Source organism: Eretmochelys imbricata, chromosome 11 (assembly GCF_965152235.1).
Source record: "Eretmochelys imbricata isolate rEreImb1 chromosome 11, rEreImb1.hap1, whole genome shotgun sequence".
NCBI classification, from domain to species: domain Eukaryota; kingdom Metazoa; phylum Chordata; order Testudines; family Cheloniidae; genus Eretmochelys; species Eretmochelys imbricata.
In genome coordinates, this window is record NC_135582.1 from 17,612,715 (window position 1) to 17,629,860 (window position 17,146).

Sequence of the window (17,146 nt, forward strand, 5' to 3'; positions counted from 1 at the left end):
CCAATTCAGCTCCAGGATCCTTTTTCAGCTCAACTTTTTCAGGTGCAGTAACAGTATGATATTATCAGCCACACGAAAACTACTGTACTTTTCATCAGGTGGAATTTCAGATACAGAACAAAAATCACTGATCAATTATTTTTCTATTGCTGAAAGAATCTTGTCTGTTCTTTAAAGAAATAATTTATTTCTCTAGAGAAACACTTACTTCAGCAATAGAAAAATAACTTTCCAGGATGAAAGTAACTCTAGAGTGATACTTATATAAAATGTTTCAGAAAGATCCCACAGAATAACATATAGCATAATATGCTGCGTTATTATGGCAGTGGCTTCAGTACAGCCATAGTACTTTTAATTTAACAGACTATCAACAATATCAGAGGTGTAGCCATGTTAGTCTGTATCCACAAAAACAATGAGGAGTCTGGTGGCACCTTAAAGACTAACAGATTTACTTGGTTTTTACATAAATTTTTGTGAGTAAAAAAACACTTCTTCAGAGGCATGGAGTGATTTGGTTTTTGTAATTTTCACTCCACACCTCTGAACAAGTGGTTTTTTACCCACGAAAGCTTGTGCCCTAATAAATCTGTTAGTCTTTAAGGTGCCACCAGACTCCTCATTGTTTTTATCAACAATATGATTCACGGGCAACATCTAATGAAAATTCCAACTTGGGTTTCTGGAGACAAAGGTTCTTCTTTTTATGGACTCACTGGCAAGCCCCATCCTAGACTATATCCTTGTGTACTATGGTTGCTTGTCTAGTATTATTTGCTTGTGTGTGTCTGTTGCCTAATGGCTGGTCTTTGTTCAGCCATTTATCTTAATAATTCAGGAATGGAAGGTGGTATTACAATGGGGACAGTACATTATCCCATCTCTCCACAAGGTGACAATAAATGTCACAAAAACTCAACCATCATATTTTATGTATCTAATGTAGTTTTTATTTTCCAGGACTGAAATTATTCTAAGCAATTGTGTAACATTAGAGGGCTTAGCGTTGGGTGAGAATAGACTGTTCTCAGGAATACAGCTAAGCTTTTAATAATTTATGGATTTAAATGACAACAAAAGAAATAAATTAAACTAAAAACAACTTAATATACAATTACAGCTATGTAAGTATAAAAATCATGATCCACAAACACCTATTTCTGCTTGTGAAAAACTGAGTAACATACAATCAAAAAGATAATCATGTGATTACCAAAATAAATTTTGCACACACTACCGTACATTTTTAACTGCAATTATGTCTACAGTAAAGGAGGTTTCTTCAATTGCACCTCTGGCAACACTACAACATAGAGTGGGCCTGATGGTTAAGTCAATTGGAATAGTATTATTGGCAGGATTTCTACAATGAGGATATGATGAAATGTTCTAGCATATGTTTCTGCCCTTGGTAATTATTTTGTTGTTCTAATAAAAAGCTACATTCACTCTTCAGAGGTTGGTTGATAAAACCACAAAAATTCCTCTTATAGAAATTCTCTGAAGTAGGCAGTAGTAGACACCTGTTCCATGCAAATGGAAATAATCTCAGTAATATTTTATTGAAAGTTAGCATTGTTTGTAAGGAACTGAATATTATGAAGCTTTCCAGTAGTTTCCTTATCTTTCCCAAACCCCAGTAGTAGATTCCAAATATAAGGACAGATTATGCAGTCTTTACTTAACCAAACTTCCCGTGAATCAGATTTTGTGCTTTGTTACAATAATATAAAACTGGAGAAACTCCATCAACTTCAGTGGCATTAATCTGGGTTTTACATCACTGCAATGGAAATCAGAATCTGACCCGTTGGCTTTATCTTGGGTCCGTAAAGTGTCTGTTTTAATAGATTGAGTTAAATTTTACATCATGTAAATTAGATAGTGAGCTTTTCTGAAGCTAAACTGAGAAAAATCATTGTGCAGAATGGGTATGTTATAGCTTAGAAAAGCTACACTATACAATTGCATAATGATTACTTGTGGTACCAAGTTGTTTGAAACAAACTTCCTTGTAATGAATAGCTTTTACTATTTCACATATAGCAGAAATTAGTATTAATAACCCCTTTATATCTTATTTTACTGTAATATGAATCACTCCTGGTTTATACTTGAGTGCACTTTGCCCTGCAGCCAAGAGAGTCAATAGTTTTATTACACACAATTCTACTGCAATAATGTGAACAGTTAATTTTATAGCTATTTTTGTGAAAAATATGGTCAAGTGCACAAAGTCAATTGGGAAAAAGAAAATATATATTTATTTTGTATATTTTCTGCCTTAATGTCAAGTTCTTCCCATGGCAAACCTGACAAATGATTCAATTTCTACTTAGAGGTCTGCAAGCCAGCAGCAGATGATTTGTCAGTGTGGTGTGAAGATCAAGCACAACTCAAATATAAATTTTGTTGTTAGCACAAACATCTCATCTGTGCTGTGACTAAAAGGTACAATGCAATGATTTGCTGTTTCAAAAGCTCAAGTACTGTACTTCCAGACTTAGGTTTGCCCACTTTCCTACCTGCACATGTGAAAGCAGCTGGATTTGGTCCCTATCTAGTACTAATCCATCTGACCCCTCTGAACTGCTCTGGGATAGCAGTAGGAGTCAGCCTTTAAAAAGGTTTCACTTGAAAGGGAATAATTTCCAAATGCCATAATCTATTTATGCAGTGTAATTGTAGCTGTTTTGGACCCAGGACATTAGAGAGACAAGGTGGGTGAGGTAATATCTTTTATTAGACCAGCTTCTGTTGGTGAGAGAGAAAAGCTTTCGAGCCACAAAGAGCTCTTCTTCTTCCTGTCCGGGAAAGGTACTCCAAATATCACAGCGAAATGAAAGGTGGAACAGATTGTTTAGCATAAGTAGTCAGCACACAGGTATAAATAATGGTGTGCATAACACCTTCAAAAGATGAACCTGGAAGCTTAAATTCATAACTCTGCTAGACACTAAAAATCATGGATTGAACAGAGACACTGGATTTATGAAAAAAGAAAAGGAGTACTTGTGGCACCTTAGAGACTAACCAATTTATTTGAGCATGAGCTTTCGTGAGCTACAGCTCACTTCATCGGATGCATACCGTGGAAACTGCAGCAGACTTTATATATACACAGAGAATATGAAACAATACCTCCTCCCACCCCACTGGGCTGTGGGGTGGGAGGAGGTATTGTTTCATATTCTCTGTGTATATATAAAGTCTGCTGCAGTTTCCACGGTATGCATCCGATGAAGTGAGCTGTAGCTCACGAAAGCTCATGCTCAAATAAATTGGTTAGTCTCTAAGGTGCCACAAGTACTCCTTTTCTTTTTGCGAATACAGACTAACACGGCTGTTATTCTGAAAACTGGATTTATGGTTTATTACAACGATACATAACGCACTAACCCCTTCTTTTTTGGTCTATTACTGCAGATGTGTTAACAGGCCTCTCTACCTTGAATAGTCCTTTATTATTATTTTTATAAGAATGTATTTACTGTTTCGATTTTATGAAATGCTTGTAGGTTGCTGAATGCATTAAGCTCACTTGCAATGTCTCTATTCCATAGTATAAGAAAATATGTTTTGCTTTACAACTTTGAAAATGTTTGCTCCAAACTTGTGAAATCAGGCATGGGAATAGTTTCCACCAACCCATCCCCACCAATCCAGGGCTATCAATGTCAGATGGGCCATCAAGGAACACCGCAGTAAAAAGGATTGGTTAACACACCCATCTGCACCTGCGTGCAAGAAAGCTGAGTCCTGTGGGCTTGAAGGCTGAATGAAGGAAATAAAACAAAGCCACAGGAAAATTTCCCATTTTTTTGGTTGTTTGAACTCTGAGGATATGTCTACACTGTAATAGAAGCCCAGGATTAGTGGGACTTGAGTCAGCCTATCTGTGTTAGGGAACCCTGGGCTTGAGCGACTACATTGTATTTTAACCCTAGAATTTTCTGACTCATGCTCTAACCTAGGGCTCTGGCATCCACACTGCAGTGCACAGACCCAAGTCAAAGCAACCATATTTCAGAGTCCCTAGCACCCCACTCTCGAAATGTGGCCACTCTAGCCCTAAGATCATGGTGCTCTGTGAGAAAACTTTACTGCCCACCCTGCACGTTACCAGGAATCAGCTTGCTTTGCAAAAGGCTTGATCAGCTCGTTCTCCATTGCGAGAGGGTCTCTGATAGTGTGCTTGCAGATCGGTGATCAGAACAGAAGGAGTTAACACTGACCTGAGTTGCTGCCGTTTGCAAAGGGGACGTGGCTTCCATTTTCAATAGAGTGGACAGCAAATTGTTGGGATAGAGAGGACTAAGGAAGTTATTCCACGGAATTGTGGGATACTTCCAGATGACTCCCAGGAAGTGAGTCAAGTGGGGCTGCGTCTACGCTGCACAGCAATAAGGCTCAGACCCCGCGAAAAATATCCTTCCCATAAACACTAGAGAAGGAACATCCAGTTACTGAGTAGCGACAAGAACCATTTAGATTAACATTAGTGCTACAAATACTATTGATAACCATTTTAGAAAAGTGGAATAGATAGTAGAGAATGGCCTGTAGCACTTTGATTTAATTTTTAAAAAGTAAGCTGCCCAACTGCATTTCAGAGATGCTAAACACCCCAACTTTAAACTGAGTCAATGGGATCAGTAGCTGCTCAGTACTTCTGAAATTCAGTTATTAAATGTCTAAAGCTGGCAACCTATCTAGTAGTGTTATATCACAACTTTGTTGGAAGGAAATTTTTGCTTATTTGAAGCATGATAGAGCCAGGATTTCACTCACTGAGTAAATTCTCATATGATGGCACAAAATCACTTCATTTTAAGGTAACACTTTCACTAATTGTGTAAAAATAATAGAAAATCCAAATAAAACTTCCCATTATCTAGTCTAGATTATGTGGGTAATTGGGAGAAGGGGGTGTAGAAAGTGCACAGCCAACCACAATGATGCCTTGTGGTCAGGCAGGAATCAGCAGGTCATCTCCTCATTCGAAACTGGATCCTGCCCTTCAGCACCACTGACCCCAAAGATTTCCAGTCCTCCCCTTCTGCACAGGGTCCCAGAACAGTCAAAGTCTATTCCAGCAGACCTCTCAGCTTAGGTGAAGGCCCACAGTATTTTAATGTCCTCTGGGAGAGGGTAGGGGAGCCCCAGGCCTGCCCTCTCCACCAGGCTCCGGTCCAGGGCCCAATAGTGGGCAGCTACCGTTGACACATTAGGGTGCTAAGCTGGCACCCTCCCTGGATCACTTCCTACTCATCGACTTTAGTTTCAGAGACTATACTACTTCTACCAACTCTCTGACCTGCACGCTCATTCACTTGGCTTCTCTCTCTCCTTTGTAGCTTTTCACTGATCTGTGAAGTCAGGCCTCAGGCAGGGAGCTCCTGGGCAGTACATCCCCCCCTCAGAGCTCAAGGTAGCTGTCTGCTCCCTTTCATTACTTCCCTTTGAGCTGCTCTCCTCTCCTTTTTAAAGCCCTGCAGGTGTGGCTGGGTGGGGCTGCCTGCACCCAGGGCTGCTCCTTAACCCCATGCTCTCCGTGTGGTTTTTGTAAACTCATCAAAGGGAAGTATACCAAACCCATATAGCACTAATGCACAGTTCTATAAAAGCCTGTAATTTTGTTGTGTTGCCGCATAAGCCTATAAATGAATCTAAGCATGTTTGTTCACAGAACAAAATATGAAAATTCCTACTGTGCAGCTGTTTTCCTGTAAAAATGATAATGAAATGGTTGTTAGATAGCAAAGCCATCTAAAACATTCCTTTTTTAAGAAAATAGAAATTAGTATCTCACATGCGAACTCGGATCCACCATCCAGTGTTTTGATATACCAGATGTGTATTTGCGTTGTGCTAGCTAGGACATAAACAAAACAAAAAACATCAGGAACACAGGACACTGTGAACACTTTCCCACTTATTGTAATGCAGCAAACGTAGGACATCCTGGTCCCAGAATACAAGGAGTGAAAGCTAGAGGTTAGAAACTAAAATTGGCAAAATGAAATATATTCTATGGATCATTTAATAAGTTTGTAGAGGTCACAGTCAAATATATTAATGATCTTTGCAAAATTGAGAAAAGGATTAAGATTATAGGTCCTGATCCAGCAAATTACTAATTACATGCTTAGCTTTAAATCAGTGGTGTCAATAATCAGGCCTAGTGGTTGGAGTGTAAGTCACAGCGAGGCAGGGGGTTGGGCCTGGGCCAGGGGTAGTGCTGAAATCAAGAACCAGGACAGGCTTGGGTCAAAACCTAAGTCAGAGTCTGTAAACAAACCAGAATCAGAACTGTAGCCAGAGGTCAAAGCTGGGTGGTCACAGTCCAAAGACAAGCCAAGTCAATATTCAAGCTGGAGTCCAGATACAGGCCAAAGGGCAAAGCTGGGTAGTCAGAGTCCAAGGTTTTGGGAAGAATCAGGAAGCAGTGATGAGGCTGGAGCGGGTCAGTGATGAAGTTGGAGCAGGGCAAGGAAAATACTGGGTCTGGGGTAAAGGTAGGGGCAGGCTGGGAGTCTCTGGAGTCTGGGGCGTGGCAAGGCAGCGGGACAGTTCCTGGCCAGATAGTGCTGTTGCTCAGACTGATCAACAGCTCTGGTGGGGTTGTGGAAGTAGCTGAGCCTAGCGTCATGTGACTCAGGCTCTGCTTAGTGATAGGTTGCTGTTGCTTGCCAGAGGGCTGAGTCACTGCAGACTGTTGAAGTGGTAAGTCAGTGCCGCTGGGTGGTTGCTGCCTGAGTGCTGACTCACCGCAGCACCTACTGAGAGTCTGGGGATGGGCGGGCACAGGCCCGCCCACATCTAAAGGTCCCTCCCCTCAGCCTAAGGGTAGGAGCTACTGGGACCAGGTCTCAAGTAAATATGGGGGACAACAAAAGATAAAACAGGAATGGGAGTGAGGGTCATAGGGTCAAAAGCAGGGAGTCAGAGCGGGACAATGAGCAAAGATCTCTGGACAGTGCCCACTGCTCCTCAAAGGCCTTCAGGGAGCCAGTGGACCATGGGCAGCGGGTATAATAGGCCAGGGTAGGCTAAGCCTCCCCTGGTGCTGCCGCAGCCACTGGACTCCCACTTGTGGGATTTTGGGGTGAAGTTTTTTGATTTCTTATGCTTATTTCTTATTTCTTATATTCTATGATTCTGTGATTTCTCATGCAGGTTCTGGGGCAGCTGAGGAGGCAGTATGTGCTATTCAGCTTCCCAGGTACATCAGTAATCTCCCTGGAGTACTGAGAACCCAGGAAGCTGCGTAACACATACCACCTCCTCAGCCATCCTGGAACCTGCAAGGTGGATATCAAAAGCTCAGGTTCTTCTCCCAGAAGAGAAGAAACAAGAGCTTTTCCTGTGGCGTGGCTGGGGGGAGGCCTCCGGCTGGCTGGGGGCTCCTCTGGCTAAATGGGGGCAGGCTTGAGGCTCCTCTGGGCAGGGGTGGGGTCTCGGGGCTCCAGCCACAGGGCAGAGGTGGTAGGGGGAGGCTAGGGCTCTGGCCACGGGAGGGATGGGGGACGGAGGTGGAAGGGGCAGAGCCGGGGCCTAGACTCCCAGAAGGGAGGATCTGCCCGCCATTCATGCAGTAGATGTGGCCCAGAGGAACTCTGCCCTGGAGACGTGGTCTCACCACAGCAGCTGAGTGAGCCTGGTTTGGCTGTGAGTTTGCCTCACAAACGGAAATACTCATGTGCTAAAAGTTAAGCTCATGCTTAAGTGCTTTGCTAGAGTAGGGCCAGTGGGCTCTGACCAATGTGGCAGTTGGGGTTGAGCCATCCCACTCAGTCAGGAACTCTGCCGTCCAGAAGCAATCTGGCCCAGCTACACTCTTTAAAGTAGTGCAGTGTGTACTTCAGCTGTGGCAGGCCACAGCTGTGCTCACCAGTGAAGAAGGGAACAAGGATATAACTCCGTCTTCTCCATGCTTCCTAAACCACTTGTTGTGACTAATCTCATGCCATTTATTTCCCTGTGCACCCACCTGAGCACAAGGACTCAAAACTGTGATTGTCCCCTCTGGGGTTTCAGGCATGGCCCCATCACTGCCCTCCAGAGCAGCCCTAAGCTGGGCCAGAATGGCCCCTCCAACATAGCTGCTCCACCAATAACTCCACCAGGAGCATAAGTAGTGCAGACAGCCTTGTGTTGGTACTCTGCAGCAGGGTGAATTTCATCCCGTAACATTGCCTTTTAAACAAACTAGGATAACTTCACAGTCGATCCAGACCTTCATGCCTCAGGGTATAAGATGTTTGTCACCTGGGTGTGGGAAAGTTACATAATCAACAATTGTCCAGAAGACTGGTGGCTTCATTTTCCTCTGAACTGTCAGGCAATTGTCCATTATCAAATACATGGTCCTACACTAGACACACTAGTGGCCTATTCCAACATGGCAAGTCCTAAAAGTCCTATTTTCTTACCCCTGGTCTACACTAGGAGTTGAGGTCTAATTTAGCAGCGTTAAATCGATTTAACTCTGCACCCATCCACACAACAAAGCCCTTTTTCTCAACTTAAAGGCCTCTTAAAATCGATTTCTTTACTCCACCCCCGACAAGGGGATTAGCGCTGAAATCTGCCTTGCCAGATCGAATTTGGCAATTAGACGGTATTGGCCTACGGAAGCTATCCCAGAGTGTGCCATTGTGACCGCTCTGGAGAGCACCCTAAACTCAGATGCACTGGCCAGGTAGACAGAAAAAGGTCCACGAACTTTTGAATTTCATTTCCTGTTTGGCCAGCGTGGCAAGCTGCAGGTGAGTGCAGAGCTCTTCAGCAGAGGTGACCATGCAGAGATCAGCAGCAGAGGTGAACATGATGGAGTCCCAGAATCGCAAAAGAGCTCCAGCATGGACCGAATGGGAGGTACGGGATCTGATCGCTGTATGGGGAGAGGAGTCAGTGCTATCAGAACTCCGTTCCAGTTTTCGAAATGCCAAAACATTTGTCAAAATCTCCCAGGGCATGAAGGACAGAGGTCATAACAGGGACCCGAAGCAGTGCTGCGTGAAACTTAAGGAGCTGAGGCAAGCCTACCAGAAAACCAGAGAGGCAAACGGCTGCTCTGGGTCAGAGCCCCAAATGTGCCGCTTCTATGATGAGCTGCATTTTAGGGGGTTCAGCCACCACTACCCCAACCCTGTGCTTTGACTCCTTCAATGGAGAGGGAGGCAACATGGAAGCAGGTTTGGGGAATGAGGAAGATGATGATGATGAGATTGTAGATAACTCACAGCAAGCAAGCGGAGAAACCGGTTTTCCCGACAGCCAGGAACTGTTTCTCACCCTGGACCTGGAGCCAGTACCCCCCGAACCCACCCAAGGCTGCCTCCCGGACCCGCCAGGTAGAAAAGGGACCTCTGGTGAGCGTACGTTTTTAAATAGCATACATGGTTTAAAACAAGCATGTTTAATGATTAATTTGCCCTGGCATTCGCGGCCAGTACAGCTACTGGAAAAGTCTGTTATCGTGTCTGGGGGTGGAGCAGAAATCCTCCAGGGACATCTCCATAAAGCTCTCCTGGATGTACTCCCAAAGCCTTTGCAAAAGGTTTCTGGGGAGGGCAGCCTTATTCCGTCCACCATGGTAGGACACTTTACCATACCAGGCCAGTAGCACGTAGTCGGGAATCATTACAGAACAAAGCATTGCAGCGTATGTTTGCTGGCATTCAAACAACATCCATTCTTTATCTCTCTGTGTTACCCTCAGGAGAGTGATATCATTCATGGTCACCTGGTTGAAATAGGGTGCTTTTCTTAAGGGGACATTCAGAGGTGCCCATTCCTGCTGGGCTGTTTGCCTGTGGCTGAACAGAAATGTTCCCTGCTGTTAGCCACGGGGAGGGGAGAGGGGTTAGCCACGCGGTGCGGGGAGGCAAAATACAACCTTGTAACGAAAGCACATGTGCTATGTATGTAATGTTAACAGCAAGGTTTACCGTGAAAGAGTGTACCCATTGTTCTATAAAATGTATCTTTTTAAATACCACTGTCCCTTTTTTTTTCTCCACCAGCTGCATGTGTTTCAAGGATCACAGGATCTTCTCCTTCCCAGAGGCTAGTGAAGATTAGAAGGTGAAAAAAACCCACTCGCAATGAAATGTTCTCTGAGCTCATGCTGTCCTCCCACACTGACAGAGCACAAACGAATGCATGGAGGCAGACAATGTCAGAGTGCAGGAAAGCACAAAATGACCGGGAGGAGAGGTGCCGGGCTGAAGAGAGTAAGTGATGAGCTGAAGCTGATAGGTGGCGGCAGCATGATGAGAGCAGGCAGGATTCAATGCTGAGGCTGCTGGAGGATCAAACTAATATGCTCCACCATATTGTTGAGCTGCAGGAAAGGCAGCTGGAGCACGGACCGCCGCTACAGCCCCTGTGTAACCAACCACCCTCCTCCCCAAGTTCCATAGCCTCCACACCCAGACGCCCAAGAACGCGGTGGGGGGGCCTCCGGCCACCCAGCCACTCCACCCCAGAGGATTGCCCAAGCAACAGAAGGCTGGCATTCAATAAGTTTTAAAGTTTTAAACTTTTAAAGTGCTGTGTGGCTTTGTCCTTCCCTCTTCCACCACCCCACCTGGTGCTTCCCGCCTCCACCACCCCTCCAGGTGCTTCCCTCCTCCACTGTCCCTCCCGGGCTACCTTGGCAGTTATCCCCCTATTTGTGTGATGAATTAATAAAGAATGCATGAATGTGAAGCAACAATGACTTTATTGCCTCTGCAAGCGGTGATCGAAGGGAGGAAGGGAGGGCGGTTAGCTTAAAGGGAAGTAGAGTGAACCAAGGGGGGTGGGGTTCATCAAGGAAAAACAAACAGAACTTTCACACCATAGCCTGGCCAGTCATGAAACTGGTTTTCAAAGCTTCTCTGATGCATACCGCGCCCTCCTGTGCTCTTCTAACCACCCTGGTGTCTGGCTGCACGTAACCAGCGGCCAGGCGATTTGCCTTAACCTCCCACCCTGCCATAAGCGTCTCCCCCTTATTCTCGCAGGTATTGTGGCGCGCACAGCAAGCAGTAATAACAATGAGAATATTGGTTTCGCTGAGGTCTGAGTCAGTAAACTGCGCCAGCGCGCCTTTAAACGTCCAAATGCACATTCTACCACCATTCTGCACTTGCTCCACCTGTAGTTGAACAGCTCCTGACTGTATTGCTTCATGAGCCATGGCATTAAGGGGTAGGCTGGGTCCTCAAGGATAACTATCAGCATTTCAACATCCCCAATGATTATTTTCTGGTCTGGGAATAAAGTCCCTTCCTGCAGCTTTTGAAACAGACCAGAGTTCCTGAAGATGCGAGCGTCATGTACCTTTCCTGGCCATCCCACGCTGATGTTGGTGAAACGTCCCTTGTGATCCACCAGTGCTTGCAGCACTATTGAAAAGTACCCCTTGCGGTTTATGGACTCGCCGGCTTGGTGCTCCGGTGCCAAAATAGGGATATGGGTTCTGTCTATGGCCCCACCACAGTTAGGGAATCCCATTGCAGCAAAGCCATCCACTATGACCTGCACATTTCCCAGGGTCACTACCCTTGATATCAGCAGATCTTTGATTGTGTTGGCTACTTGCATCACAGCAGCCCCCACAGTAGATTTGCCCACTCCAAATTGATTCCCAACTGTCCAGCAGCTGTCTGGCGTTGCAAGCTTCCACAGAGCTATCGCCACTCGCTTCTCAACTGTGAGGGCTGCTCTCATCTTGGTATTCTTGCACCTCAGGGCAGGGAAAAGCAAGTCACAAAGTTCCATGAAAGTTGCCCTTATGCATGGGAAAGTTTCGCAGCCACTGGGAATCGTCCCAGACATGCAACACTATGCGGACCCACCAGTTTGTGCTTGTTTCCTGGGCCCAGAATCGGCATTCCATGGCATGAACCTGCCCCATTAGCACCATGATCCCCACATTACCAGGGCCCGTGCTTTGAGAGAAGTCTGTATCCATGACCTCATCACTCTCGTCACCGCGCTGATGTCGCCTACTCGCCCAGTTTTGCTTTGCCAGGTTCTGGTGCTGCATATATAGTGCTGGATAATGCGCGTGGTGTTTAATGTGCTCCTAATTGCCAAAGTGATCTGAGTGGGCTCCATGCTTGCCATGGTATGGCGTATGCACAGAAAAAAGGTGCGGAACGATTGTCTGCCGTTGCTCTGATGGAGGGAGGGGCGACTGATGACATGGCTTACAGGGTTGGCTTACAGGGAATTAAAATCAACAAAGGGGGTGGCTTTACATCAAGGGGACACAAAAACAACTGTCACACAGAATGGCCCCCTCGAGGATTGAACTCAAAACCCTGGGTTTAGCAAGCCAATGCTCAACCCACTGAGCTATCCCTCCCCCCAGTATTTCAGGCAGGACTGAATCTCCATTAAACTTTTCAAGGTGCCCCATCACCGAGACCTCACTGAAATGATTGTTGGCTGTTGATTTCACAGAGGGAGGGAGGAAGGGAAGGGGGAGCAAATGAATACAAAACAAATCTGGTCTATTTCTTGTTTTGATCCACTCCATCTATCTTTTACATCTTTGGCTGGCAGCAGACGGTGCAATAGGACTGCTAGCCATCCTCCTCTCCTGCCTGCTCGGCAGAAGACGGTGCAATAGGACTGCCGGCAGGACTAAAGCGAATGACCTGGTCGAGTCACTCCTATTTCAGTCCCTGTGCCCATATCTGCCCAGGCGCTCCCGACCAACCTTACTGAGGGGGCCAGGAGCACCTCGGACATGATGACAATGGTTTTCAGGCCTATTGCACTGTCTGCTGCCACAAGACAATGAGCTGCTGCTGTGTAGCAATGCAGTACCGTATTTGCCAGCACCCAGGAGACGTAGGGTGACAGTGAGCTGAGCGGGCTCCATGCTTGCTGTGGTACGGCATCTGCACAGGTAACTCAGGAAAAAAGGCGCAAAACGATTGTCTGCTGTTGCTTTCACAGAGGGAGGAAGGGAAGGAGGGCCTGATGACATGTACCCAGAACCACCCACGACAATGTTTTTGCCCCATTAGGCATTGGGATCTCAACCCAGAATTCCAATGAGCGGCAGAGACTGCGGGAACTGTGGGATAGCTACCCACAGTGCAACACTCCGGAAGTCAATGCTAGCCTCAGTACTGTGGAAGCACTCCACCTAGTTAATGCACTTAAAGCATTTAGTGTGGGGACACACACAGTCGACTATATAAAAACGATTTCTAAAAAACTGACTTCTATAAATTCAACCTAATTTCGTAGTGTAGACATAGCCTTAGGGAAATATTTAAAAAATAATAATAATAAAGTTAGTCAGTAAACTCTGTTGAAACTAGCAACCTACAGTAGCAGAGACCAGAAGTAGCTAGTGACGCTGACCAGAGAGATGAAGACCTAAGCTATGATCCCATGTCGGGAGGCACTAGTTTATCTTTGAAGGACTTTGGAAAGCTGCCCTGGGGTTAAGCTTTAGTTCTGGGGAGAGCTCCTCTGGAGAATATTATAATATTTAAAAAATATTTATTTTTCATTATCATCCTGCTACATAACCTTCTGATGGAACAGGCTTTTTCCAACAGCCCCCGGGGAGATTATTTATATATATATTATATAGTACATAGCCCTGTCTGAACTGTGTATTTTACATGTGTCCAAGTGTTAGGAGAATTGGGGATTTAAGTGAGCTATCTGTTATCCAATATTATTCAGCAGTGCACTAAAAATAAAACACATGGAAAAATATAAAAGCTCCTTGTATTAGGTATTTCTGTCACTTCCTTCAGCACTGCATCTGGTGCCAGACTGCCCACCTTTAGAGTTAAATAACTGCTATTGCTAAACAATGCAAGCCAATGAAAGGAAGGTCTTTTAAAACAGCTCTTTTCACCAATTTACTATTTTCTTACATGATTTCAACATGGTAGTTTCATTGTTAATTTTATTAGCAATTAAAATCAAACTGCACATTTTAAAACTCTTTCAATGGAGCAAAAAATTGGCAAGAGCCTTCTTCTCATGCTGTGTGCATTATGAACATTCTGGTGAAAACAGTAATGATGGCTTTAACAAATATGTTGAGCAGATTTCTTAATTGTTCAGAATTACTTAAGCCTGAGTGAACAGTTCATATTAAATCTCAGCTGAAGTGATTAAAGCTGATTTACCAACTCTTCTGAAGCCAGTTATTTTCATAAAAATCAGCTGGGTCTCATTTCTGCTGCTGCCTAGTTTTGGCTTTGCACCCATTCAAATGTCACTATCCACATATATGAGAGTAGAGTTTAATAAAGCCTGAAACAGCACAAGACAGTTAAAGAGACTGATCCTGCAACCCTCAGTCTTGATGAGTAGACACAGTGAACTCAGTGGATCTACTCATGGAACTACAACTCAACATGAATTAGGGTTGCAAGACAGGGGCCAGATTCTCAGCTGGGGTAAAACAGTTCTGTGGATTTATGACAGTCTACATCAGCTAAGGGTAACAAATTGGGCATCTAGCAAGGCAGGTAGCTCAAGCCTGGACTCTTGCTTCCAGGGCTGGTGGAGACTGGGCATTTTCTAGAGGCACTTTGTCCTCATGTGCAGAAGTAATGAGGCAGGTGAGCAGCATATGGCTATGCACTGGCTAATCTAGGAGTGATCATGACAAATTCTATCCAGCTCTCTCACCTGGAGGAAAGTTGTTGGAGAATGAACATGCTTTTTTTATTAAGGGACACTGCCAGGGTTTTTTTTTTCTCTCCCTCACAGGCTTCATCTCTAGATAATATGTCTCTGAGATGGGCCTTGTCATGAAAGAAAAACCACAGGAGGTAGCTGGATAGCACTGGTGTAGGAGTAAGATGATCTGAAAATGGAGGAGGAGAAGGTAGCCAAAAAGGTAACATAATTTGCCAATTTATTCTGCTCACATTCACCAAATTAATTTCAACTTGATGCTTTACCTTACAAATCCCTTCTTGCCCTCATCCTAATCATCAAAGAGTGTGATTTAAAAAAACCTCATAAAAAGCATTTACGTAAGACACAGAACAGAGTTTCCCTACTGGCACTACAGTGTGAAAGGGAGAAGCTAAAGAGGAAGGAATAGAAACATTTCAGCATCCCCAGGGGAATCCTGTTGCCATGGCTCATCCAGATGAAAAACAGAGGGCCAGCTCTTCAGCTGCACTAAATAAGCATATCTCCCTTGACTTCAAGTCGTAACTATTTTAATTGTTATTTATTGAGTGCTATAAGTTTGCATGGTGCTGCACAAACATAGAACAATAAAATGAACATGTTGCCTCTAAGAACTTCCCTGTAAGAGCTGACCAAGACATTGTTCATGCCTTCCATTGAAGTGTTATAGCCCTATTTAAAGTTCTGTTTTTTTATTCCTCGCTAAATCTGGAGGACCAAGTAGTGGCCACACTGATCCATGCATGTGTCATCCCCACGCTGGATTGCTGCAACTCATGGTATCTGAAGCTGAATGTGAAGACAATGCACTGGGTCCAGCTGGTACAGCCTTCTTCTCCCTGGCTTAAGCTGTTGTGAGCATCGCCTGATGTGCTCAAATCCCTCCGCTGGCTCCTCGTCAGCGTTTGATGCCAGTATAATGCCTTGATCCTAATTTTCAAAGCAACTAATGGATCAACTCCCCACTACATCAAAGACCAAATTTCAATCTATGAACCATTGTGACAGTTGCACTCCTCTGGAACATACAGATCACAAAGCTCACAATGAAGCACCTGAGAGCTGGGGACAAAGCATCCTTGGTCAAGGACTGTGGAACCATTTCACATAGGCGATAAGGTGAATTCAGATTGTCCGTCTTTAGGAAATGTTGCAAAACCTTCCTCTTTGAGAAAGCCTTTCCTCCATAAGTGATGCTCACAGTGCAACATCTCTTCTATTCCCAAACCACTACCAGCTGCCCCCTCCTCAAAAAACAAACAAAGAGCAGAGTTTTGATCCCAAGCAGGAAACAGACTCCATAGAGTCCACTAGGGACTTTGCTCTTGCTATTGATTTAGGTGGAAGGTGCTCAGATACTATGGTGGTGGGTGGCAGTATAAAATCCCAAAATGACTGAGCTGGACAGACAGAACAATTTTAGAAACAAGATGCTGGGGGGGGGCACAATATGCCCATAGTCCATTTAAAAATGTACATAACTATTTTAATATGTTTATCTGATGGATTATTAGTGGAAGATTTTGCAGAAGAAGTGGACAGATAGAGGGGATATGAATGAAAGGAGAAGGGGGGGGTCAATTCCCAACGGAAGGGATAACAAAGGGTGGGGAGGAAAACAGGAATGAAAAAGCTAAATGAATGTGTCTAGAACTTAGTTTTCTTGCTGGCACAAGCATCTAAAAAAGTTAGCAGTCAGCACTCCTTCTGGGCCACAAATCTCCCTGGTGGTGGTTGCTTGCGGGAGTGGTATCTCTTCCTCTTAAATCTTGAGCAAGCTATTCTGTTTGGCTGCATGAATAAAAAAATGAAGTAAATGTGTTTTGTCTTGAGATGACATACCAACTGTATTTAATTCAAGACACAGAGCTGCTTGCTTGCTTGCTTGCTTTTCTTGCGGATGAAATACATCAGGGAGAGTATGGCTAATAAGAAAAATAGAGTACTTTAAGCCTTTACTGGAATTAACCTGAGATGAGACAGAATGATCGATATAATGCCAGAAAGTTTGAATTTTGAATTCTAAATGAGTTAGTTGCTGAGTATTAGTAGCCCAGTTTAGGAGAACAGTGTATCAGATATATATGCTGTCAATGTGATTATCAAAACTAGACCTTATGAAGATAAATAGTATTGATAGCATCATAATCATGTCTCCTTTATAGAAGTGGATATCCATTTTTCATTATTATTAGAGGTCAAAACTGGACATCCTCTCTCACTTTGTATTCAGTCCTTATTCAGACGAAACTCCCACTGATACTAATATGAGATTTCTCTGAATAAGAACAGAATAATAAGTAAATCAGGATGTGGCCTGTTATGAATTAAGTCTAAGCAGAGTTTTTTTGCCCTGATCCTCTGTTGTAGCCAAAGAGTATAAAATGCAACATAGGTGGGGAAGGAGGTTTGCAAAGGCAGCTTTAAGCATTTCCCCTTATTTGGGCTGATCTCCGGTATA

General features: G+C 44.3%; 1 protein-coding gene across 1 annotated transcript in view; it reads right to left on the bottom strand.

Moving 5' to 3' along the window:
- Positions 1-17,146, bottom strand: part of NCKAP5 (NCK associated protein 5) — a 466,257-nt gene that overhangs the window by 388,484 nt on the left and 60,627 nt on the right. The window lies entirely within an intron of this gene.